Source organism: Melanotaenia boesemani, chromosome 3 (assembly GCF_017639745.1).
Source record: "Melanotaenia boesemani isolate fMelBoe1 chromosome 3, fMelBoe1.pri, whole genome shotgun sequence".
Classification (NCBI taxonomy): domain Eukaryota; kingdom Metazoa; phylum Chordata; class Actinopteri; order Atheriniformes; family Melanotaeniidae; genus Melanotaenia; species Melanotaenia boesemani.
In genome coordinates this window covers 2,836,982-2,862,729 of record NC_055684.1, presented here as the reverse complement: position 1 = coordinate 2,862,729, position 25,748 = coordinate 2,836,982, and the positions used below count along the sequence as shown (strand labels likewise).

General features: G+C 41.9%; 1 pseudogene; it reads right to left on the bottom strand.

Moving 5' to 3' along the window:
* Positions 1-2,612: 2,612 nt before the first annotated feature.
* LOC121636374 lies at positions 2,613-18,576 on the bottom strand (annotated as a pseudogene).
* Positions 18,577-25,748: the final 7,172 nt, after the last annotated feature.

Here is a 25,748-nt window from a genome sequence, read left to right as displayed (position 1 = left end):
GTCCAGCATCATTTATACATTAAATGTTATCGTGTCATTCGGACTGCAGTCCAGCATCATTTGTACATTAAATGTTATCGTGTCATTCGGACTGCAGTCCAGCATCATTTGTACATTAAATGTTATCGTGTCATTCGGACTGGAGTCCAGCATCATTTATACATTAAATGTTATCGTGTCATTCGGACTGGAGTCCAGCATCATTTATACATTAAATGTTATCGTGTCATTCGGACTGGAGTCCAGCATCATTTATACATTAAATGTTATCGTGTCATTCGGACTGGAGTCCAGCATCATTTGTACATTAAATGTTATCGTGTCATTCGGACTGGAGTCCAGCATCATTTGTACATTAAATGTTATCGTGTCATTCGGACTGGAGTCCAGCATCATTTGTACATTAAATGTTATCGTGTCATTCGGACTGGAGTCCAGCATCATTTATACATTAAATGTTATCGTGTCATTCGGACTGCAGTCCAGCATCATTTATACATTAAATGTTATCGTGTCATTCGGACTGCAGTCCAGCATCATTTATACATTAAATGTTATCGTGTCATTCGGACTGGAGTCCAGCATCATTTATACATTAAATGTTATCGTGTCATTCGGACTGGAGTCCAGCATCATTTATACATTAAATGTTATCGTGTCATTCGGACTGGAGTCCAGCATCATTTATACATTAAATGTTATCGTGTCATTCGGACTGGAGTCCAGCATCATTTATACATTAAATGTTATCGTGTCATTCGGACTGGAGTCCAGCATCATTTATACATTAAATGTTATCGTGTCATTCGGACTGGAGTCCAGCATCATTTATACATTAAATGTTATCGTGTCATTCGGACTGGAGTCCAGCATCATTTATACATTAAATGTTATCGTGTCATTCGGACTGGAGTCCAGCATCATTTATACATTAAATGTTATCGTGTCATTCGGACTGGAGTCCAGCATCATTTATACATTAAATGTTATCGTGTCATTCGGACTGGAGTCCAGCATCATTTATACATTAAATGTTATCGTGTCATTCGGACTGGAGTCCAGCATCATTTATACATTAAATGTTATCGTGTCATTCGGACTGGAGTCCAGCATCATTTGTACATTAAATGTTATCGTGTCATTCGGACTGGAGTCCAGCATCATTTATACATTAAATGTTATCGTGTCATTCGGACTGGAGTCCAGCATCATTTGTACATTAAATGTTATCGTGTCATTCGGACTGCAGTCCAGCATCATTTGTACATTAAATGTTATCGTGTCATTCGGACTGCAGTCCAGCATCATTTGTACATTAAATGTTATCGTGTCATTCGGACTGGAGTCCAGCATCATTTATACATTAAATGTTATCGTGTCATTCGGACTGGAGTCCAGCATCATTTGTACATTAAATGTTATCGTGTCATTCGGACTGGAGTCCAGCATCATTTATACATTAAATGTTATCGTGTCATTCGGACTGGAGTCCAGCATCATTTATACATTAAATGTTATCGTGTCATTCGGACTGGAGTCCAGCATCATTTATACATTAAATGTTATCGTGTCATTCGGACTGGAGTCCAGCATCATTTATACATTAAATGTTATCGTGTCATTCGGACTGGAGTCCAGCATCATTTATACATTAAATGTTATCGTGTCATTCGGACTGGAGTCCAGCATCATTTGTACATTAAATGTTATCGTGTCATTCGGACTGGAGTCCAGCATCATTTATACATTAAATGTTATCGTGTCATTCGGACTGCAGTCCAGCATCATTTATACATTAAATGTTATCGTGTCATTCGGACTGGAGTCCAGCATCATTTATACATTAAATGTTATCGTGTCATTCGGACTGGAGTCCAGCATCATTTATACATTAAAGTTTGCAAACATCTGAAAAAGTCTCAAACTTGTTTTATGGATAATTTACTTGTTTAAATGTTTTTTCCCATCAGTGTACAATGACTGACCTGTAGAAGAAAGTATCGGATATCTGGTCTTGTTCATTTATCTTCATTGTTCCAGTATTATTTACGTCTCAAACAGCAGCTGTTCTGCTCAAGGACAGCTGAAAGTCAAAGCTAGACACATGTTTTTCTGCGTTTCTAAATTCTCTACTCTGGTTGAAAAGAACCAGAAAACCACCAGAAAGAAGCCTCCCAGGTCCAGGTAGAGGTCCTGTAGCCGCTTCTAAATCCAGATTTTAAGGTAGGGCTTGTTCAGTGTTTACAGAGCAGAGGGGATAGACTGCTCTGTCTTTATATTATGTTATAATGGTGTAGAAAGATTTAAAATGTAAAATTAACACATAATTGTAGTAATGGTAAAATTGTATTTCTCTGACAATAATCTCACCAAAAACGTCTATAACCGTGTTATCTCTTCTCCTAGTTTGACATTTTTCCAGGTCTACGTATGTCATGACTGCTGAGCTTGCTCGGGTTATTTTGTTTCCTACAGCTCCATAAAAACAAGCAACACACCCGTGTGTTTGTGAACTTCTTCATTACACAGACGATGTTCGACATGAATGAATTTTCTGTCTTCTTCTGCTGGTCGTGACTGACCTGAAATCGGTTTGTAAACCGAGCCAGCGCTCAGAGAAAATGTTCTGATTGTTCTGAAGTTTTGCCGTCTGCGAGAGAATAAAAACTAAAAGAACGACATCTGACCTTAAAGATCTGACACAGATTCTCCAGAGCTCGGCCCAGGAACTCGTGGCTCTTCTTCAGAAACTCGCCACTGTCCTCCGGCTCGGTTCCAGTGAAAGTGTTGTTGGAGTCCGAAGAACCGAACCCGAACCGGGGCAGGAAGGAGTTGTTGGTCGCCACCTCGTTGGTGTGATATCCTTTTGGCCGTCTGTCTTGTGCGATGACATGCACGCGAAACATTTTCAGACTCGTTAGTAAGAACCAGACTCGGACCGACCAGAACCCTGCGAGTGACAACGAGCTACAAACTCACGGCTCCTCTGAGCTCGGTGCCGAACATCTGCTTGTACTGACAGTCCTGTCCTTCCAGGGAATACATGTGGCTCTTCACTTTGAACACCATGTCTGTCACCACCCGTTGCCGCGGCGACAGGTAGCTGCCTCCTTGGCTCGGCATCAGGTAACATCGGGGCTGCCGGTGGTGGAGGACGTGCTCCAGCTCCAGAAACAGCTGCTCTCCTGCAGAACCAGAACCAGATTATGTCCAGAACTCAAGACAACGGACATCAGCAGCCAGAAAAACATCCAGCCGTCCCCACCTTTCTGGATCATTTCTGCGGCGTTGACCAGGTCCGTCCCCACGGCTCTGTTCAGAAAGCCTGGAAGAGCTTTGTGTACATGAGCAGGTTCTCCTGAACGAACGACTCCCTGCAGGAGGAATTCACAGATGTGTGTGATGCTGGGATCTAAAAGTGAAACACAAAGCTGTAGCACTCACCATTTACCAGGAACATTTTGGTTTTGGTCGGGTTGAAGGTTGCTCTTCTTCCCCATGTATCTCCAACACCTGAACGCAGAGAGGATGCAGCTGAGGCAGAGAGATGGTGGAAACAAAGGGCATCAGCTGGTTGACTTACGGCTCTGAAGGAGGCGTCCAGCGGCCAGTGACCGAAGCAGTGCTGCAGGAACAAGTAAAGCTTCTGCTGCACGAAGAGCTGCTCCACCACCCTGCAGGACAGACGGACACAACACGTCTCAGCTCACTAACAGTTTCATCAAGGTTTATTCGTAGAGCTCATTTCATGCCAAATGTTCTAAGTTTGACATTAATATGAATTAAAAAGTTGAATTAAAATAATCAAAAATAATGAAAAATAGTCATCTAAAACAGAATAAGGCAGATAAAATGATAAAAGTTGTTCAAATAAAAACTCAAATCATGTGGGTCAAGTTTAACATCGCTCTTGCTTCTAATATCTGGAAAAAACTACCAGAAAACCTGAAGTCTGATCCAAACTTTAGTTAAATCACGGCCACAGCTTTTTCTAAAAAATAGTAGTGATGTGTCGGTCACGAACGATTCGTTCAGTATGAACTAATCCTTTATATAACTCGGGAGTAACGGGTCCTCTCAGTGAGCGATTCGTTCATTTTCATGCGGTACCTCCTCTCGCCACATGGCAGGCAGCTGCATAAACTCAGTCAGTAGGTCAGGACAGGAAACAGAAATGATTCGTTCAGGACTCGCTCAGGTCCGTCCTCAGGTCCTCGTTCTTTTGTCACGTGACAGCCAGGCTGCTCAGGCATTTGTGACAGACAGCTCGGGCTGCACGGTCTCGTTCTCGTTCTCGTTCATCATTCAGGCTGTTTGGTGAGCAGTACGTTCGCTCTCGGATTGGTCTCTCTAGTTCTTCTCTCTGTCACGTGACAGGCAGCTCGGTCTCTGAACGGGTCTTCCTTCGTTCGTTCACAGCTCAAGCTGTATCAAGCTCAGCAGTACGTTCGCACTCGGCTCGGTCTCTTGTTCATTTGTCACGTGATAGCTATCGAGTCACTGTTGCGCTGTTAAACAATGGCAGGGAGGATGTAGGACACAAATCACTTTATTGTGGTGTGTATTTGCTTCCCTACGTTTTCACATGGTTTGAATTGCTTGTGGCATTACCAGTAGTTTTGTTGCCTTCAGTATTTACTGCTTGAGAATTGTGGACTTTTTTACAGCCACCTGCTGTAAAAATGAACGACATGATTCGTTCCAGATTCGTTCACTTTACGTTCGAGAGTAAAAGACCCGGGTTAGTGAAAAGAGTCGAACTTCGCATCACTAAAAAATAGAGGCGTTACATTTTTTTTCCTTTCTGAATCTATTTTCTCACATATGAACATTAGCACTGATGATGATACAGACGACCAGTCCAACGTTTGGACACGCTTTCCCGTTAAAACCAATGGGTAAGCGTGTCCAAACGTTGGACTGGTCGTCTGTATCACACATATATTACCCACTGCATGTATTCCGTTTTATTTTATTCATTTTGGTTTAATTCTTCCATTAATGTACTTTTTAGTGTTGCTTTTACTGGAATACTTTTATGTTTTATGGAAAACATGAATTGTTCTAAATAAATAAACCTGTTTTACCTAAAAAGCATCAGCAAATAGAAAAGTTTTTAAACGGATTTATAACAGACAGGACGCCAGTGTAAAGACCTGAGGGCTGGAGTTATGAGTTATAAAATCACTTTCTTGGAAAGAAAAACAGGAGAGGAGACAAACAGAACAACATGTTGACTGTGGGAACAAAATGCTTAACGGACAATGGAGAGGAGCAACCTGCACAGAGACTGAGGAGAAGACACCACCGCAGGGACGGGAGTCATTTCCACCGACTCAAAACCAGATCTCATTTGACACCATCAGAGTGAAAATACAAACACACAGATCCAAGAGGAAAACTCAGGATCCAACTTCCAGCTTTAACTGAAAAATGGATTTTTTTCCTGAGAGCTGGCATTAAGGGGTGCAACGGATTATGACTGACTCACTAGCCACGGTTCGGATCACATGTGTACCGCGGATAGGGTGTGTTTTATTCTGGAAGGCGTTGATTGGTTGATAATTTTAAAAAAAAGCCAGGTGTACGTTCACGCAGAAAAGACAGTTTGCGCATGTCAAAGCGCAGTGTGTTAGCAAGCATGGCAAGTGGAGGACCAGGAGAGCAAGAACTAGAGAGGCCCCGGCATCATTTAAATCAGTTGTATGGGAGCACTTTGCCTTTCCGGTCAACTATAATGATGATGGGAGAAAGTTGGTGGACAAAACTGTTACGGTGTGTCGGCACTGTGGCACGAGAAAGTCATACGAGCATGGCAATACATCTAGCATGATCACGCACATGAAGCGACATCACCCGGGTGTGTCACTGACAACGACGATAAAAAAGTCAACACGGCAGCTAATCACCGGTGCATTTCAGCAGCCTTTCCCTGTAACATCACAGCGGTTTAAAAATATTACAAAATCCATCGGAGTGTTTATAGCGGCAGATATGAGGCCATACTCCCTCGTGGAGAACAAAGGATTTAAATATATGGTCAAAGAAATTTGAGCCACGGCACGAAATCCCCTCGCGCACACACTTTAGCACAAAGATCGTTCCAGAACGTTATGAGCAGGAAAAAAACAGAGTAGCAGAGGAATTATCTAGTGCATCATTCGTTGCTCTCACCACAGACGGGTGGACGTCCTTTGCAAACAAGGTAACAACCAAGACATTTGCCACTACAGTTGAAGAGGAGGGGGCATCCTACCAGGCAGCAGCTGGCATGCCAGTGGATGGGGATCCAGTGGCATGGTGGAAAAGAAATGAGTGCAATTACCCTCATGTAGCCAGGATGGCAAGGCGCTACCTCGCTGTGCCTGCTACGTCTGTCCCCAGTGAGAGGGTGTTTTCAGCAGCAGGGGACATAGTGTCTGCAAAGAGGTCTACACTTTCCCCAGACAATGCAGACATCCTTATATTTTTGAAAAAGAATTTGAAGTTGTAAATTCAGATATGCCTTGCTGTCTTTTACCTTTTTCTTTACTTTTTTCAAGATGCAATGGCGCATATTGCACTTTGTTTTTATATATGGATGTCTTGAGTTCAAAGATGTCATTAGTGTTTTGTTTTTCTAAATAGGCCTACTCAATGGGCAAATGTTTTGAAGTGTTTTATATTTATATATGTATATGTTTTGAAGTATTATATGTTTTAAAACATATATGTTTTGAAGTGTTCAAAAAAATAAATTGAAAGCATTTATCTTGTTTTTGTTTTTCCTTTTTACTGATCCGAACCGTGACTTTTGTGATCCGTTGCACCCTTAGCTGGCATGATTCCCGCTCCTCCTGTTCAACATTAACAGGAACAACTCACTTTTTCTTCTGTTCAATAAAAACTGAAAATGAAGGAATGTTTAGAAACTAGTTTGACGCGTTCAGTCTGTTTATCCAAAACCTTCCTGTTCAAGTTCTTCTCTGAGAGGATGAACACACGGCACACGCCTCCAGCGTTTTTTTTTTATATTTTTAACTTGTCCTGTCCAGCATCATAGCAGCAAAATGATAATCTGGTTGCTGTATCGTGCTGAACAAATTTGCTCTGCCAAGGGGAGGCCTATGGGTAAGGCTCCTCTTGATAATCTGATTCATTTATTTATTTATTTACTTTGAATCACGGAATCTATGTAATCTTGCTGGACCTGACCAGAGGGGACAGAAAAAGATGGAAAATAGCAAAAAGAGCAAAAGGGAAAGAAGAAAGGAGACAAAAAGATCACAGACAGAAGGAAACGACCCTTCAATCCACACCATCACCAGACAACAAACTGTTACACCTGTACATGAACACACCAGAAAAGTTCCTACAACTTTTACAAAAAACAGAAACACACAAAAAAAAACAGAGCTGCTAGGCATTAAGTTTTTAATTAATAACCAAATCAAAAAGACAAAACAGCGACCAGATACTAACTCACAGGACAAATAAAACAAAGAATTATCTCTTAGTATAAAAACCCACTGGACAACTCAGTGTCAGCATGCAGAGGATGAGGAAGAGGAGTGATCAGAGATGAAGAGTGGTGAGTGAGATCGTGCAAATGCGACCACGCCTCCATGGAGGCCAGAGGCAGACCAGGGCCAGAGACCCGGGCCCTCAGCAGCAGACCCGGAGCACCAACCCAAGCCACCCCACCACGAAGACGACTCCAGCTCCACCCAAAGGGTGGCTGAGGAGAGCCCCAGCAGACCCGGAGCACCAACCCAAGCCACCCCACCACGAAGACGACTCCAGCTCCACCCAAAGGGTGGCTGAGGAGAGCCCCAGCAAGAGCCCCCCACGGTCTTGGGGCACAGGTAGCAGTGGGCCAAGATCGGCAGCCGCCGGCCCCGCCAGGGACAGGCCCACCCAGGGCAGCCCAAGCGAAGGGCCCAGGGCCCCAGGAGCCCAGAGGCGGCCGCCCCACCCCCCAAAGGCAGAGGGCCCGCGACATGCCTAGGAGGGCCAGGCCCCCCCAGATAACCACCCCACGTAGGCCAGCACACACCCCGTTGTTTCAGCCGCACACCCCGGGAACCAGGGCGCCATCAACCCCCTCCCCCCACTCCCCACCTACTCCAATCTGCACCCATATAACCCCACACTCACACCCTCCCCCGCTCCGCACCCACAAGTACTCACCATCACACAGTCACGTCACACATAACCCACCCACCATGCCCCGTGGGGGACACCCCAGGCAGACCAGAGGGCAGCGAGCCCCAAGCACCCCCCCCCCCCCCCCCCCCCCCCCCAGCACCCATAGAACCAGCAGACCACCAGCGCAGTCACCGTGGGACCCGGCCCCGGGGCAACAGGCGTGTGAGAGGTCCCCATTACCCTCTCCCTCCCCACTCCTGACTGTTTATAAAGTGTGTGTTGTTTGCAATTAAAATTGACAGGCAGTGACCACAATGAGCCGGGCCACCTATGTGGCCCCGCCCGACATGCACCGCATGCCATGCCCCCCAGGTGTTTGTGTGTTGTGTTTCTTGTGTTTTGGTGTCTAGGTGCAATTAAAACTGAGAGGCGAGTCGCCATGGGGTGCATCCAAGGAGACCACTGAATGGCCCTCTCCGCTCCACCCTGCATGGCTCCACGCCTCCCAACTCCCAACGTGTGTGTGTGTGTGTGAGAGAGAGAGAGAGAGACAGAGAGAGCGGGAAATAAGAGGGTTCTGGGGATGTAAGTCCAGAGGGAAGTAAAGTTCCCTCTGGATGTTGAGCCTCTAGTGGCATTAGGCCCCCCCGCTCCTCAGGAGGTCCCCCAGGGCAAGACAGGCTTGAAGAGGCCGCCCCCCACGGCCGGGCCGCTCAGGGACCGCAGCCAATGAGCCGCCACCGACCCCAGAAGGTACCCACCCCCCACATGCCTAACTGGGAATGAGAGGATGAGGAGGACAGCGGCAGAGCCCAGACCCACGGCCCACCACCCCCAGGCCCGCCCAGGTCCCCCCCACAAGTGCACTCAACCCCACCCCAAACACACACAGAAACACATGCACACACCTATATCCTGCACACTCCCGCTCATCCTAACACACACACACATACCTCCTCACCCCCACCCACACAGTATAAACACTCACACACCATGCAACGCTCCCAATCTCACCCTCCAGCCCCCCCTCCTTCCCACCATGCCCTGTGGGAGACATCCCCGGCGGACCAGAGAACGGCGAGCCCCAGATCCGGCCCTTACCGCCATCCCCAGCCACCCACCATCACCTCCCACCCTGATGCGGCCGACCGGGCATCCCCCAAGGTCAGCAGCCCCTCATCAGCACAGCCGCCCCGGTTTCCGGCCCCCAGGGCAACCACCTCCCCCTGCCCGCCCTGGCGGCGCCCCGGAGAAGAAGTGTGTGAGGTGTTCCCATTGTCCTCCTCCTCCTTCCCGCTCATGACTGTTTGTGGTGAGTGTGTTTTTTGCAAGTAAAACTCCAGTGTTTCTTACAGGGAAACACTGCGGCATGTTGGAGATGGAGGAGAACAGTTTCCTGTGCAGCTAGCACACTTTGATACGCCAACTACAAACTTCTGAATAATTTTTCAGTCCTTTGAGATTAATCCATAACTGTATTATATGAGTACCTTGAATGCACCATAACTGCAAAGGGAACTGGTGATGAGTGAAAAAGCATCTTATCACATTATTAATAAAGTTACATAATACATGCTGTACAGATATTACAGGAAAAAAAACACCAGAATCAAGTCTCGCAGGTTTTACTGGACAGGCAGCATGTTTTAATCTTTAAAACTCCACCAGCACGCAGCTATCTAGTCAACAAGTCCTCAGGAACAGTAGTGTGTAACTGTGGGGCAAATTGTGACTGATAGTTTACCCTTTAGGATGTTTACACAAGTTTTCCAAGCATTTATATCCTGTTTCAGGTTATAATCCAGCTGCATAATGTAATGTTTACTCAGAGACTTTACATGGTAAATCCACAATGAGTGATCAGTGACAACACCTTTATTTATCACATTTCAATAAGAAAAAAAGATGAATATCACAACTATATTGCTAAGCGACCTCTGTTTTGATCTGGAAATTATGATGAAGCCACTTCTTGTCAAACTTTTGACCAATCAGAGAGCTTACTTTGACAGTAATGTCCAATCCGCACGGCGTGGGCATTCCTAGTGTCAGAAAGGCAAAATAGTGGTAGCGAGTGGCTGATCCTGTCAACGCAGAGGAATCGGAACACACGGCTGGATATCGCAGTCGGTAGGGCATCCATCTCCCATGCAGGAGGCTGAAGTTTGATTCCCAGACAGGTGAAAAGTGTCTAAGTTACAGTAATGATACCAGTGATTTGCTTTAATTAATAAAATAAATGTGTACAGATACAGCTGAGATTGGTAGCAGTTTTTCTAGTGTTAAATAATATTTCCTTATAGTTGCTGGGTGCTCCAGCTGGGTGGGCGGTGCAGAGGGACACAGTTAACCAAAACAAAGTGAAGCAGGAACTGTCTTGCTGTTTTCCCACCGTTGGCTTGCTGGGATGGAGCGGGTGGAGAAGTGGGGGAGGGGATGTGGTCAGCCAATCAGCAGCCAGCCATGCGATGCTGCAGCACATGAGATGGAGGGGGAGGAGGAGGTTAAAGGTCTTACCTTTACCTGAGGGGACTGCAGCTTTTGGTACATCTCCAGTAGTGATGGAGCCAGATCCACAAAAATCTGGAGAAACGAATCAAATGAGTTTAGCTTTTACAAGCATCATCATCTCTCATAAACTATTTGTTGTTTCATTATAAAAACATCAACTTCCAACTTCCACAGTTCATTTCACTGGTTTTTCTGGGGGACAAAGATTAGTAAACAGAAAACATCTGGATAAATATCCCAACCCAAAAACTCTGCTCCGGGTAAAAAGTGATTTTATTTGAGCACATTTCACGTCATCGTCTCATCTATCAGGTCACTGTGCTGAATATTACAATCTGTTCTAGTTTTCCTCAGATTACAGATTTTTAAACATAAACCTGCTGTCACCAGAAAAGCCCGGCGACATTCAGCACAACTTTCTAAGAAAAGCTGACGTACTGGCAGAGCTGAATGTAGGACACAGAAACACTGAAGGAAAAGAAACTAAAACAAGATGATAAGCAGCCTGTGGGTCTGGCTGCCGGGATAGAGTATTTTTCATAAAGACTTTGTCCATTATTTATTTTCTTTCTTTGTTCTGGTCCTGTGTTCTGTTGTTCATTTGAAGGTTTGATTAAAATATTAAAAACTGTATCTTTTAACAGAAAATGCGTACAAATATGGCTTTTATAAATAAATAAAAACACTAAATAAAAAATTGCTTTCCAACAAAGAAATAATTCATAATTACTAAACTGGGCTAAAACTGAAGCGCTACGTGATACCTAAAGCAGAGCAATTCAGGAGTCATAAGAGCTGGTTTATTTATGGGAGCCGAGCCAAAAGAGCTGAATCTTTTAAAAGAACTGGACTTCTCATCCCCACAGGTTAAAACACATTTTCCAGGATTTTACAGCAGAAATGAAAACCACACAGGAATTCTTTTACCCTGGTAAATACATTCCAGATAATAAAAATTCCTCTAAATGTCATATGTTACGTGTCCAGATGGGATCTGGTTTCAGGATAACCGTCAACTCAAGGTCCATTTGAACCAACGGCACCAGAACTTTAACACCCATCGGACTCTTTCATGGAGCTGGAGAATTATTTTAGACACCTGGTTGTCCTGGTTTCTCAATGAGGTCTAAGAACACGACTGATTGGGAACAGGAAGTCATACCAGGAAGTTGACTTCAGCTGAGTCAACTGTGGCTGAAATGAATCTCAGACGTGGTACAGAAATGAAGACGTGGCGGATGTGACTCGTCACAGCATAGTTGGAGTTCAGAAGGTAAGAAACGGATCAGTTAGCTGGAAGCAGATTGTGGGATTGTTTACACCATGAGCTGGAGCGGAGCGTGGACCGGAGATCCAGCTGAGCATTCACGTTTTAGCTCAAACTTCACTTCATGACTCGAGTGTCTCTGAATCACAGCCGGCTCCGTGTCTCACCTGCAGCAGCGTCTCCGACCTCCAGGTCTCCTGAGCTGCAGGGTCTGCGTTGGCAGAGGGCTGATGGAAGATGTGATGCTTCAGGAGACTGGGTCTGTGAACGCCATAACCAGCAAAGGCCATACTGGAGGCTCTGTGGGATTTCAGGAAGGGGGAGAGCCCAGTATGACCAAATAAAGGAAAAAGCAACCTGAAGGACAATGTGTGTTTATTCTAACAAAGCTTTATAAGACACTCAGTTATTTATTATTCAAAACCATATAAATTAATGAGTTTCTTTAGAGGCTGAAAACTTAATTTGATTTAATGTTAATGAATCTGTTTAGTTACTCAGGAAACATTCGGGTTTCAGGAAGTTTGTTTCAAATAATGAACCATCTTGTATGACTAACACACGGAAGCTGAGTACCTCAGTGATGGAGCCTCTGGAGTCGGAGAAAAGGGGACGGAGGCGCGCTTCCTTCCCTTCAGGTACATACCCACCAGCACAAAGTAGGCAGTGTCAGCGGAGCTGCCGTGTTGACCCTGAGGAGAGTTCTGACGTCATAGACTACCGATTCACTGTCCGTGTGCTGATAAGCATGTAGCTCATCATCATATGAAGTCTAGAGGATAAATCATCTGGAACCATTAGTGAACTTTCCTTTGGTGTGATGAGGCAGTATGCAAAATTAAACATGAAGGACCCCCGACAGGGGGAAGTGGAGCTTGTTGTGGAACAGCGGACAGTCGGGGAGGACTCCTTCCTGGATGCAGGCCTTCACAGGACCCTAGAAACACACCAATCATGAGAAGCCAGGACACCAACATTTTTATTTCTACTGCGTTTTTTCTGGCTGAAAATTAAAGCTTTTTGTCTCCTGAACCAAATGAAAAACAGAACCGTGTTTATAGCTACAGAAGCTGCTTTTATTTCTCTATTATTTATTTTTTTTGTACAACGCTGCAGCTTCTGATCTGAGGAACAGCAGTTATGATGGAGACGGTGTCCTCAGGTGAAGTAAAACCACATTTTCACCTGCTACTGTGTGTTAATAAACCCTGACAGTGAATCACTGACTGTGTGATGTAACTCAAAAACGTGACTTTACAGTTTCTATCCACAAACCCTGAACACATGGCTCGTCAACATGAATTAATACGGGGATAAAACATGTCAGCCAACAGACTCTTTTCTCTTTCTACTGTCTGATTTCAGGACTCTGAGTCCCTTTAACTGCTATGTCTGAATGAAAGATGGAGTTTTACCAGCACAATGACTGCAGATTGATGGAAATATTCATGTCAGACTCTGGTGAGCGCACAGAGCTTCAGTTAAACTCTTATTTCATGGTTTTATTTATCAAAACGCTGAGACAGTTTTGCATGGAATCCTTAGGTTTTAGTTTTTGGCCTGAATGGGTCCAAACAAACCGACTGGACAGCCGGATAACTGGAACATCAAAATGCACCAAAACCTTAACAAACAATACCTGATTTTTAATTACATTATGTAACTTTGATAACTACCAAATAAGAGAATACAAATAAATAACCAAACCAACAAACCCTGAACTTGATGCTGATCAGACCTGTGTGTTTCTTACATAAATCTAACGTTTTTACAGCAGAATTCATGATTAAACTGCTCATCAGTGACGGCTGAATACAGGTAGATGGGAAACTTACGGGTGTGAGGAACTGTGAATGTTGTAATATTAAAGTGGGAATTCATGCAACTTTACAGAAAAAAAACAAAAACACACTTTCTGATCAGCTTTCGTTCAGTCACCAGAGGCTCAAATGTCTGAAAAATTTTACTTTAGTAGAACAATTTGATAAAAATCTTCATCGTTTGGGATAAACTTTCCAATATGATGTGAAAAGTTGAAAAATGTATTTTCCTCCACCGAGTGCCGAGTTTTCTCCAGTGGACACAAAAAGAAGAAAACAAATATGGACTCCTTATCGGCTGGAGAGCAGGAGGAACTCGGGCTCAGTATAAAAACCACGTCAGGCCTTTTCTTACAATAAAGTCAAAACTGACTAAAGGCGAGACATGGCAGGCTAAAACCCTGTTTTCACCTCCTGCTCAACTTGGAGATTTTTTTCCTTCCATCCTTCTTTTTTCAGGCTAGTGTAAAGAAAATTAAAGTTGATCTTTCTACCCAGAATGCAGCAGCTCGGCGGCTGTCTGGTTGGTATGGTTTCAAAGCTCTGGCTCTCCTGAACGCTGCGATCTCATCCAAACTTCACATTCCCTGTGTGTTAGCAACTAATCGTGATGGGAAAGGACAGCCTGAACTTTCATTGGCTGATTTAAATTTTGGACGGTGTCTTTTGTTCATATTGGTCACGTGACACAAACTCTGAGATGGCTTAGTGGGATCGGAGGATGCGCTTACCAGAAGCACCGAGACAACATGAGGAAATAAATCCTCCATCTTGTCAGCTTTGGTGTGTTAGAAATGTTCTGCTTTCTTCTCTCTGTGAATCTAATTGGATGTGATGTCTGTAAATAGTTTTTCTAACTAAAAATGTTCTTTTTTTTTTTTTTTTTTACAAACCAAATGTTTAAAGTGTGTTTCTTAAAATCTGATATTTTTTTTTTTTTTTTTCTTCATACACCGGGTGTAAAATTTCCACTTCAGTAGACACCAAACTTTCTAGTTACGCTCCTGTCCGAGTCTCTAAAGGTTTTACTGAAGGGTTTTTGATGTCTCGGTCACAGCCGGATTTACTGACTATTTCATTCCAAGAACATGGCAAAAGTTAGTTTTTCTCTGTTTGCTGACAGCATTTTTTAATTAGTGATGTGATTAGTAGAGATACCCAAGATCCCCTCTCTACAAACCTTTGACTCTAATATGTCAGTGACGTGGGACTTGGAATCTGGCTGAATCCAGGGTTCGGTTTTCCCTGTATTTCCCTGCACATTTTGGCAATATAATATCTCATTTGCATTTTTAAACATAAATTTCAGAAAACCTGAAATACAAAACAGGACCAGGAAGTTTCATAGTGATACCTGTTAGTTCGCCTCTGATGCCTCGCCATAACCTGGGGTTTAAGGCCTTCAGAGGAATCAGTATTGTGCGTTTGTTACTGTTTAGTCTGACATAAAAGCAGAAAAATGTTCCTACCGGGAGATAATTGACTGGGATTTCATATTAGTACTCTTCAGCTTGAAGTTTGTATATCAGCTTCATCATTGGGCCACTAAAGAAGAAACAAATAAAAATCAATGTTTAAGAAAAAGTGTGAAGTTTTGCTTTTATTGCTAAATAATAAAAAAAAAAAACAGCAGCGACCTGGTGTTCAGAAATTCCAACACAATGTTGTACTCATTGCTCCATGAATGAAGACGCAGGTTCCAGCCGGCGGTGATGCCATCCAGGCTGCCAAACACACTTTCCATCCGGCCAAGGAAAGATCAGATTTAGCTCCTTCAAAGAAAGAGAAATATTATACAGAATTAGAAATCTCAAACTGTCACTAGTTTTACTGGAGTTTCTTCCAAATGTTGGAAGGAACAAGTACGCAAATTTTATTCTATGGGCTCAATATTAAGTCATAAAGATTTTGCAGTTGTAAATGAATGCTTGCACATAATTTCAGTTTGCGTCTGTAAATCAAGCTTGTCACCCTGTAAAAACAATCTGCCTGTAAAATTAAGTGTGCAAATGTGCAGAAAAGGTGTTTGGGTGGTTGTAAAAAAGATTTGTATTTGTGGGGGAAAAATAAAGTTCTTTTGCGAAAACCCTGTTCATAGATGCAAAGCACCAAACTGCGTGTGAGCCTCTGAAGTTGCGGTTGCGAATTTTGGCTCTGTCTTTACACTTCTATCTGATTGGATGGTGACAAATCAAACTGTCCAATCAGAGCGCAGGTGGCTTCCTGTCCTTCCGCACCGCCGCAGACTCTTAAAGGGGAGTAGAGTTTCAACAATGGACGAAGGCGCGAGTACGTCTGTTACACCGGTGGGTAGGGATGTTATGCTCGATAGAGATGTGACGTTCATGAACGAATCGATTCTTTTGAACGGCTCTTTTAAATGAACGATGGAAACCGATTCACAGCTGTGAGCCATTCATTTATCAGCCATTCTTTTTATATACAATTTTTTTACACTGCCTTCATCAAATGCAATCAAATAAAACATTATTTATAAAGCGCTTTCATGCTATATGCAACACAAAGTTCTTTACATGATTAAAAACATAAGAATAAAAACACTCAATGAAATCTTTCACACAGTCACACGCACACACGTATACACACACACACCAAGCCCAACCCCACCCCACTTTGAGCTAAAAATGAATGAATGAATAAATAAGTAAATAAGAAGTCATACAGTTGAGTAAAATGAAAATAAAATAAACATTTGTGACATCATAGAAGTCTGATGTCCAACACGCTCCATTCGTGTGAAGCATCTGTGGGCAGAGAGTTTTGTTTGGAAACAAATACTGTGAGTTCTATCCAAAACATTTACTAGAATTTGCAAGGATAAACCTGAGCAGTTTATCCTTTTTAATCTATATTTTTCCTATAATTTTTTAATCTTGCATAGTAGATTTCATATAGGTACATATTTTGATTGTTTGTCATTCTTATATATTGTGAAATTTTGTAAGATATTGTGAGAACGAGCCAGTCTTTTGAATGGCTCTTTGAAAGGAACGGCTCCTCAAGATCCGGCTCCCTTCAAAGAGCCAAAAATCCCGTCTCTAATGCTCAAGCCGATCTGCTCGATCACGTGTTGAGCATGTGACACGGAAGTGTTGCGAGCATTGTCTCTGAGCATTGATTCCATAGATATATATAGAACGCTAGATGCCTCGTCCGCGTTGCCAGCCAACAAAGTCGAACGTCCGTGCCTGGCGGCCATCTTACCACAGGTAGCTCTCTCACCCATAACGCTGTTGGTAGTGTAAAAGTACTTTTCAGAGGACCATAACTTGATCAAATTTCAACAGATTTTCAAACGGTTTGGTTTGTTATAAACATGGGTGGATGTAATAATTATACTCAATTGTTATTAATGATTATGTTGTCCTAAAAATAATGTTATGAAACAGGTAGATTAATATTTCCTATTACAAATAGGCTATAAGAAAGGCTCTATGTTGAAATCCCCACCCTGTACACAGATGTATATACTGTAGACACTGCATACTTGAATAATTGAGGCCTTGAGACCATACATGTAGGGGATAAACTTAACTGAACATTTTACCCACCTCTGACAATACTTCATCCGCCTCTCAATATAATGCATGCTCATAATGTACCATAATCACAGAATACACAATATAAATTTACCCCTTTCATGCGTAGCATCCACTACGGTGGACACCTATTTGACAGCTGTTTTCTAGTATATTCTTGGGTGGATATTTGTAATTTTGCCACTTCAGGGGACATCAGTGAGTCATGCAATACACTGTCACTTACTCTAGAATGAATATTTATATATGTAAATTCATACATTGTAATAACCAAACTTTCTTTAGTGATAAACAGGAAAATAAAAATGATAGCCATATTTTTATAGAATAGCCAGATAATATAAATATGAAAAGCTTATCTAATTAATAATTTTGAATAAACTCTCAAAATACATTTAAAAAATAAGGTAAAATATGATCAAGAAATAAAAAAGCATCACTGTATGTGTCTCTGGAAGTAAAATACTGTATGCAAAAAACATGTGGCACTGTTTCTTATAATTCATGCTTGAAAGGGTTAATACCACTAATATTGGTATAAACAGTAAACGGTAACCTTCAGCATTATCAAATGTCCTCAATGTACAGTATAATTTACATTTACATATATGAAATCATAGAAAACCAGTCTGAAACACATTGTTTAGAAATATTTAATTAGGAGCTGAAACTCGGTGTCCGAAGACCCAACATCCACATTGCGCTAATGCCCTTTGAAAAGCACCGTTTTGTTGAGCTTCTGTCTCATACTGTTGCTCTGTAGGGTTATTGTCGTCATCCTAGCGACATGGTGTAGCCTCAACTTAAAAAACAGGGACACAACTAATGTCAGCAGTGCATGGTGGTGGCTGTCTATGCCATACTGTGTATCATTGATGTGCTCCCCAAGCTCAAACACTATTTATTATTAAATTACTAGGTGCTAGCTAGCAGCCTAGCCATACACAACGTTGACTAAACCGTTTTCTGAAGAGAAAATCTGCGATTTCAACATGTCCAAGCATCCAGGATTATAACCACGTTAATACTGTTTCTAATAAATCCAACCATTTGTAAATCCGTCAAAATTTCATCGAGATAAGAATAATAATGTTTCAGCATATCACTGACCTTACCTTGGTTTACCTCAGGTTCGACAGATTCTGCCAGGAAGCGAACCTGTGGTAAGATGGCCGACCTGTGATGCCGTTTAAGACTCCGCCATAAGGCATCTAGCGTTCTATATATATCTATGATTGATTCAGCATGCCAAAAGTCACGTGATAGACCAAACGAGGCCTCGTTACGTCATCAGTGCGTTTTGAGCAGCACGCGGGATCTTCAAAGGGACCGGTCTTCAATCAATCTCTCAATGAGAGATTACAAACGCTGAGGAGATCGCGGGTTTTTGAGAGGGGCCATTGTGCGACATTACATTTTGACAACAAAATTAGGGAAAGCATCACATCAGTATTAGTTTACATTGGATCACACTTAACTTTTAGAGATTTTGGGAAACAAACGTCTGCGCGAGACGCCGTTGCCAGGGTTACTGCTGAAGGAGCTCGGAGTGTGAGAGAAGGACGGATCGGGCGGCGCCTTCAACATCACAGGTGAGCTTTATTTCCTTCTCCTTATATAAATGTTTTAATAGCCATGCAAAAAGCAGACTTTTAAAATTCATCAAACTTTAACCAGAAGCATCTGAGGAAACGTCTCGGTCTGCAGCTGCAGAGGAAAACCACAACCTGCAGGACCTTAGACACCGAGCTGGTTTCTGATCACCATCAGCAGAGAATTTTAATAATTTTAAAGTTGGTTAATTACAATTTTGTTATTGTGTTTCTTTCAGGTGCAACCTCTCCAAAGCTGGAGAGGTAGTGTACTAGAAGAGGAGCAGACTGAAGCCTGACATTATTGAGAAAATACGTTTTTAAATAAAAAATTACGACAGATCACACAGCTGCCAAAGCATTTTTCTCATAATACATTTCAAGATTCAATATTCAAAGTGTTTGTCATTTGCACAGTAAGGAAACAAGTTTCCCTGAACCACGAAAATCTTACTTTGCCGTCCACCCTGAGTGCCAGAAAACATTATAAAATAATAAACAATTAAAAAAACTAGATAGAAGATAAAGATAACATAAAAAAAAACTTGGAGTAAATAATCTATGTACATAAATGTGCAGTGTGCTACATTCAACAACAATCAGCTATGCAAAAAAAAACAACTCATGAGGTAGACGATAAGATGCATTTGCAATATTTATTATAAATAATAAGACACATAAAACAGTAAACAATTTTACTACAACTGTATAAAATCACTAACACAATCACTATCCCTGTTGCACAAGCACCCTTCCCTCTTATGTTCCTGCTGTGAGTAACTATTGTCATTACAGATTGGTTTACTTAAGTTACACCACAATTCTGTTACCTTTACTGATCTTACATAATAACCCCTCTTTATCATTTATGAACTACAGAAAATAAATATTCACTCATGGTAGATTATGTATCGTTTATTGAACACGTATTCCAAGTTGAGGTAGGGATGACAGATGTGAGGCGTCAACTGCAACGCTGACCTTCTGATGCAGACGCCCACAGCCAGCAGATGGAGCTCTTTAATATGGTCAAATGATTCAGAACACTAAGCCATTTTCATGCATTTGGGTCAAAGTTGGCTCGATGATTCATGAGGCCTCGGTTTCACCATCCCTAACTGGAGTTAGTAATTGCTGATTTGTCAGCTATCACATCGTGAGGCTAATATAAACCGGAAAAGCTGATCTTCATTTAAGAAAAAATATATATAGGCTGCAATTCTTAACTAAGAAGATACACAAGGACAACTTAGTTGGAGCGACACTAAAACAACTAAATGCTTCAATAAAGTTGTGGCATAAAATATGAACTTTTATTCCAGCTATATTTAAAATTAGAACCCACCGGTGTAACAGACGTACTCGCGCCTTCGTCCATTGTTGAAACTCTACTCCCCTTTAAGAGTCTGCGGCGGTGCGGAAGGACAGGAAGCCACCTGCGCTCTGATAGGACAGTTTGATTTGTCACCATCCAATCAGATAGAAGTGTAAAGACAGAGACAAAATTCGCAACTTCAGAGGCTCGCACGCAGTTTGGTGCTTTGCATCTATGAACAGGGTTTTCGCAAAAGAACTTTATTTTTCCCCCACAAATACAAATCTTTTTTACAACCACCCAAACACCTTTTCTGCACATTTGCACACTTAATTTTACAGGCAGATTGTTTTTACAGGGTGACAAGCTTGATTTACAGACGCAAACTGAAATTATGTGCAAGCATTCATTTACAACTGCAAAATCTTTATGACTTAATATTGAGCCCATATTATTCGTCATACAGCTGGAGTCTGTGGAGGCTCCATTCACTTTGTTTGTGATGCATTTTTGAGTGACAGGAGCAGCTTGTTTATCTGTAATTACCATATAATTACAAATGCAGGGCTTAAAGTAAAAAAAAATTAATCCTGAGCCTGAACTTTTTCCAGGGAGCGGCGGTGCAGTGGATCTGATGCATACACACTACAGGCAAACCACTTTTTGGCATTGTGCTTGGCAGGGCATAAGATGACCTCCAGTTTAAATGTGAATTTTAGAAGGTAAAGGTAATAATGTTATAAGGACATGTGAAACTCAGTCAGGCTAATTAATTTAAATTAGCCATTTAGCAATAATTTAATTTAGTAAAGGGTCATTTATGGAAAAAAAAAACAGTTACAGAGCAACAGTGAACTTTAAGTCACATTTTAATTTTAAACTGCAACATTTCCACTGATGTTCATTATTTTATTTATTAGACGACATTTCTTGTTAATAAAATGCAGAATCTACATTAAAGTAGTCTGTTATCAATCAAGAGTTATACTGTGCACATTACTGCCAAGTAGTACCTTACACCACCTCTTATTCTTTTAAAGTGGAATTTGGTCTGAGAATAATCATTTTAACATATCAATAGCTGATCATGGGCCCTGTAATTGACAATAAAACAAAAAATGTTGCTTGAAATGGCTCCAGTTTGTTCAGGTGAGACATATTTTACAGATGAATGGCATCTACTTCCATCTACAAGACGCGTTGAAACTAACAGCAAATCTGTATATATCCAACTATTATTGGAATACATTTTCACCTTTGTGCCTCACAGAAATTCAAAGTTCAAGCTGCTTTCCAAACAACTGGCAGTCCATCTGCACAATTCAAATACAACCGAGCGGACATTTGTGGTGTTAGAGCTCTCTAGGGGATTTTCAGTAGTACTTCAGGCCAATTCTGTTGCACTGATAGCATTGCCTGTTATTAAGGTACATATTTGTTCTTTCTGTTACAGATAACAGCCCACACACATAAAGATACACATGTGTAGAAGAATCTATGACATGTCCATTGCAGCATTGTACCTCCTTCCATTGAACCCTCTTCAGTAAATTCAACTGAACTGTACTACTGGAGTCTGTCTGTTCCTTCTTACCGAGGACGATCCAGAACCAGCTAACAAATATAATCCCTAACAAAGATCATTACAAATTCTTAAAGGGCTGTTTCACTGCTTCGATTCAATGTGAAGCTTGACTAAAACTCACTGTTCCTTTTCTTTGTGAACACAGTACTACAGACAGAGGGGTGCTCTGATGATGAACACACCACACAAGCCGGTTGCTTCACATCCAAAATGAAAATCCAACGTGGCGCTTCTGTTAACCGTTTACCAGGTTAGCCCCCAAGTTCAAGTTTTTCCCCTTTCGTTTTAACATATATGCACCACTTGTTAGCATAAATCACAAAGGCGTCGTACCCAAATAGTCTTAAATTTATTCAACATAAACAAGAAGGCAGTTTAGTTGAAAGTAATAAAGTAACTAATACATTGTTCAGCTTGTCCAGTCTTCATGAATTCAACTCAAATGCAAACCAGCAATTATTCACTTTTTCTTACCTCTCAAAATGTGGGCCCGCGCATTCATTCACACACCAGCGGATGATTAGCAAAACTAAAACCAGCTGCAGGCCTGTTCAACGCTGTAGAGGCCCTGTTACTCAAAATCCAAAGAGGAAAAAAAAAGTTGGAGTACTCACCCTCTTAGATGAGTCAATGTCAGCGTGTCCCGTTTCACCTCGTGTCCGCGGGGAAACGGAGGGTCTGGCTGTGAAGAACTTGGTGATTTTCGACGTCTGGTCGCTGTGAAATCGTTGCTGTCTCCCCTCGTTGCCAGAGGAGCTTCCAGGCTTTTCCTGGTCACCTGGAGCACTGTCTGGGCTGCTGCAGAATGTCCTCTGTGGCTAGCCGATCCCGTTAGCTTAGCCTGCTAACTAGCAAGACGACAAAGTCCTTCTTTGGTGTTTGTAACGTACGACAGGTTTCTTTCAGAGCGGCAACTCCTGACACAGTAATCCATAGAACTTAACGACTTGTCAGTTCCCTGTACTCATGTCCAATCGGCTCTTTTCCTCTTTTCTCCTCCTGCGGTGCCACAGCAGTCCAAGACACAAGTGCTGGTCCCGCTCCTCTCTGCTTCTTTCCCTCTCTTTTTTTCTTTGATCTTTTTTGCCCCAACTCCCGCACCACCAATTAGAAACAGCCATACTGACACGACAGTTCAACACCCAATCACATGCTGCGAATTGAGCAGTACTGATTACACTCCAATAAAATAAAGAAAAAGGTTTTTACATTGTTTAGAATAACATGTAATAACCTAAAACCATTTATAACTGTCAACCATCTTAAACAGGACAGAATAGTAGAACATACACATTATATAATTCCTTTCTTCAGGAAAAGAAACAAAAATATATCATAAAAATTCACAGGGGTTACACCTACAATGAAAAACAAAACATGAAACTCAAATATTTAATTCCATTCACTGAAAATGTAAGTTATGATTTGTGATTTATTCACATACAGTAAAGACGTTGTTACTCTTGATCTCAGCATGATGTGCAGTGTGTCCTTAAAACATTTCATGAAACTGGACCAGAGAAGGACAACAGAAGACGTGTAAGGACTAAAAAACTATCTACAGCAGATGAAGAATCTGAAAGTGATGTCCTGAAGAGACAGAAACAGATCCAGCAAAGACCTGAACCAAGGCCCAAGAGATGCATCTGGACCTTCAGTCCATCTGCTGTTGGCCGAGTCCTCCTTAGAAATGGTTTCCATGGAAGAACTTTCAAGAAGTCATTCTTGAAGAAGGGAAACAGGGAGAAAAGGTTGAGGTATGTCCCATGACACAAGAACTGGACTGAAAATCAGTAAGAGGTCTGATGGAGGGATGGCTCCTCCCCAGAGCCTAGACTTCAACGTTAGTGAAGCAGTGTGGGATCATCTGGACAGAGAACGGAACAAAAGGCAGAAACGTCCAAAGAAGAGCTTTAGGGAGTCATTCAAGGAGAACTACTCCGGAAGACTACTTAAAGACATAACAGAGAGCGTGAGTAGGAGGGTTCAGACCACTTTGCCTCATATTTAGGGTCCGAGTTATACGAAGTATGGAAGGACACTATTGTTGTTGAAATGTTATTTTTCAACAGTCTCCATCCAGTCCGCTACTCACAGAACCACCCAGGCCCCCTGATCCTGGGCAGGATGGGCCCAGTGGGAGGAGGGGTCTCTGGTTTTCTGAGCCAGATGGGGGCCCCTCACCCAGCGGCTCCTCTGCCGGAACACAGAAACTCGTGGCTGCCGCAGCATCCTCAGCAGCTTCCTGTGAGGAGCTACAAAGATCTGCAGATGGTGGGGAGCAACAGTCTGAGCGTGGACGAGTACTGCAAGCAGCTGTGGTACCGAGAGAAGCGCCGGCAGCAGAAGCTTCACAGCCTGAAGCTGAAACAGGAGAGCAGGAAAGCCCGGGTGAGGAGGAACAACCCCCCTCAGACCCCCCGTAGTCTCCTGGAGGACACAGAGGCTTTTTAAGGACAGCAGTTCCTGTACATGCAGAGGACGAGGACAGGTTACATCCAGACAGTTTGCTCTTACAGCAAATACAGAAAATACAGCTAACGACGCTATATCTGCTTTAAAAGAACTAACACTCAAGAAACAGGTTGTTTATACTGAATTTCTTCACTTTTAGTTTTTTTATGTCTTTAGAAACTCTTTTGTATTTCGAATGTAATCAGTTGTGTTTAGAATAAGACTGTGCCATATATTAAGTCATAAATAAGCAGAAAAATCAAAAAGGGAAGTGACTGCACTTTGTTTAAATTTCATTAATAATCCAAATAATAAATCATTAACATATTTAGATGTTTTCATCCATAAAAATGATCCTTCATGTGTCAGACTAATGACAGAGCATCTGCTGGTGTTATGGAGAGCCCAGCTTCTCCTCTTTGCTGATGGTTTCTGATGTTTGTTCAAGTCTGAATCAGAATATCTTAAAAAACAACAAAACAGTACATGATTAAATAAAAGCTCATGTCAGCATGCTATCTGCCAGTACAAACAAATATTGTTAATGTTTAATAAGGTTATTTTTAACATTTATTAACAACTGGCTGACAAGCGAAACCAAAACTTATGATGTGAGTATAAAGGCCCTCAAAAGCCATTTCCTTTTTCTTGGTTAATAAAAACAAAGAAAATGACTTTACTTTATTATTATTATTTTTGTTTTTTTGTATTTAGAAAGGACCACATGTTTGAGACAGAAGCCTTCTAACAAATTATCTAAAATAGGTTCCTAATTTACTCTAACTTTATCTCGTGGGTGAATTATAGAGATACTTTCAACAATCATCTGTGTAATCTGTTTGAATTTGAGGGGAAGCGAGAAAATTATTAACACCTAATTTTGTTAGGATGAGTTTCCTTGAAAATTTGGAACAAAATAATATATTAAAAGACTTTAAACCAGGTTTTAGAGTTAGTGATACTAGAGTCCTAAAGTAGTAATCAGATTTAATTCATTACTTGTGATGTACTAATATTCTCTACACTGCAGCTGTTTTATGTCTTTTCTACACAAACTGCAGTTCTGTGCAAAAGTCTTGAGATTCTAGTTTTTATATTTGATCCAGTCAAACAAGCTCAGTAATTTACTAAAACATAAAAACAAATCATTAGCATTATAGCATAATTCCCAAAGTCATGTTTTAAGTTTTTCTGAAATGTTGATTCACAGTGAATCAGTGCTGTTAGGAGAGAAGTTGGACAGAAATCACAGTTTGGCCAAAATATGACTGAAGCAGTTCTTAGGCCAACAAAATGTAATTAAAGCTGCAAGCGGCATCCATCGGGTCTGAGCCTCATGGCCCCCGCCACCCGTCTCATACACCTTTTCCTAGCATGTTAGGTAACCTGCTAACATGGTAGGTAACATGGTAAAACGTCCAGCTGAGAATCTGAAATGTTGATATACGTAGTTAGTATTTTTTGCTAGCATGCTAACATGCTAGCTAACATGCTATGTTGCCATGGCAACAGGTGTT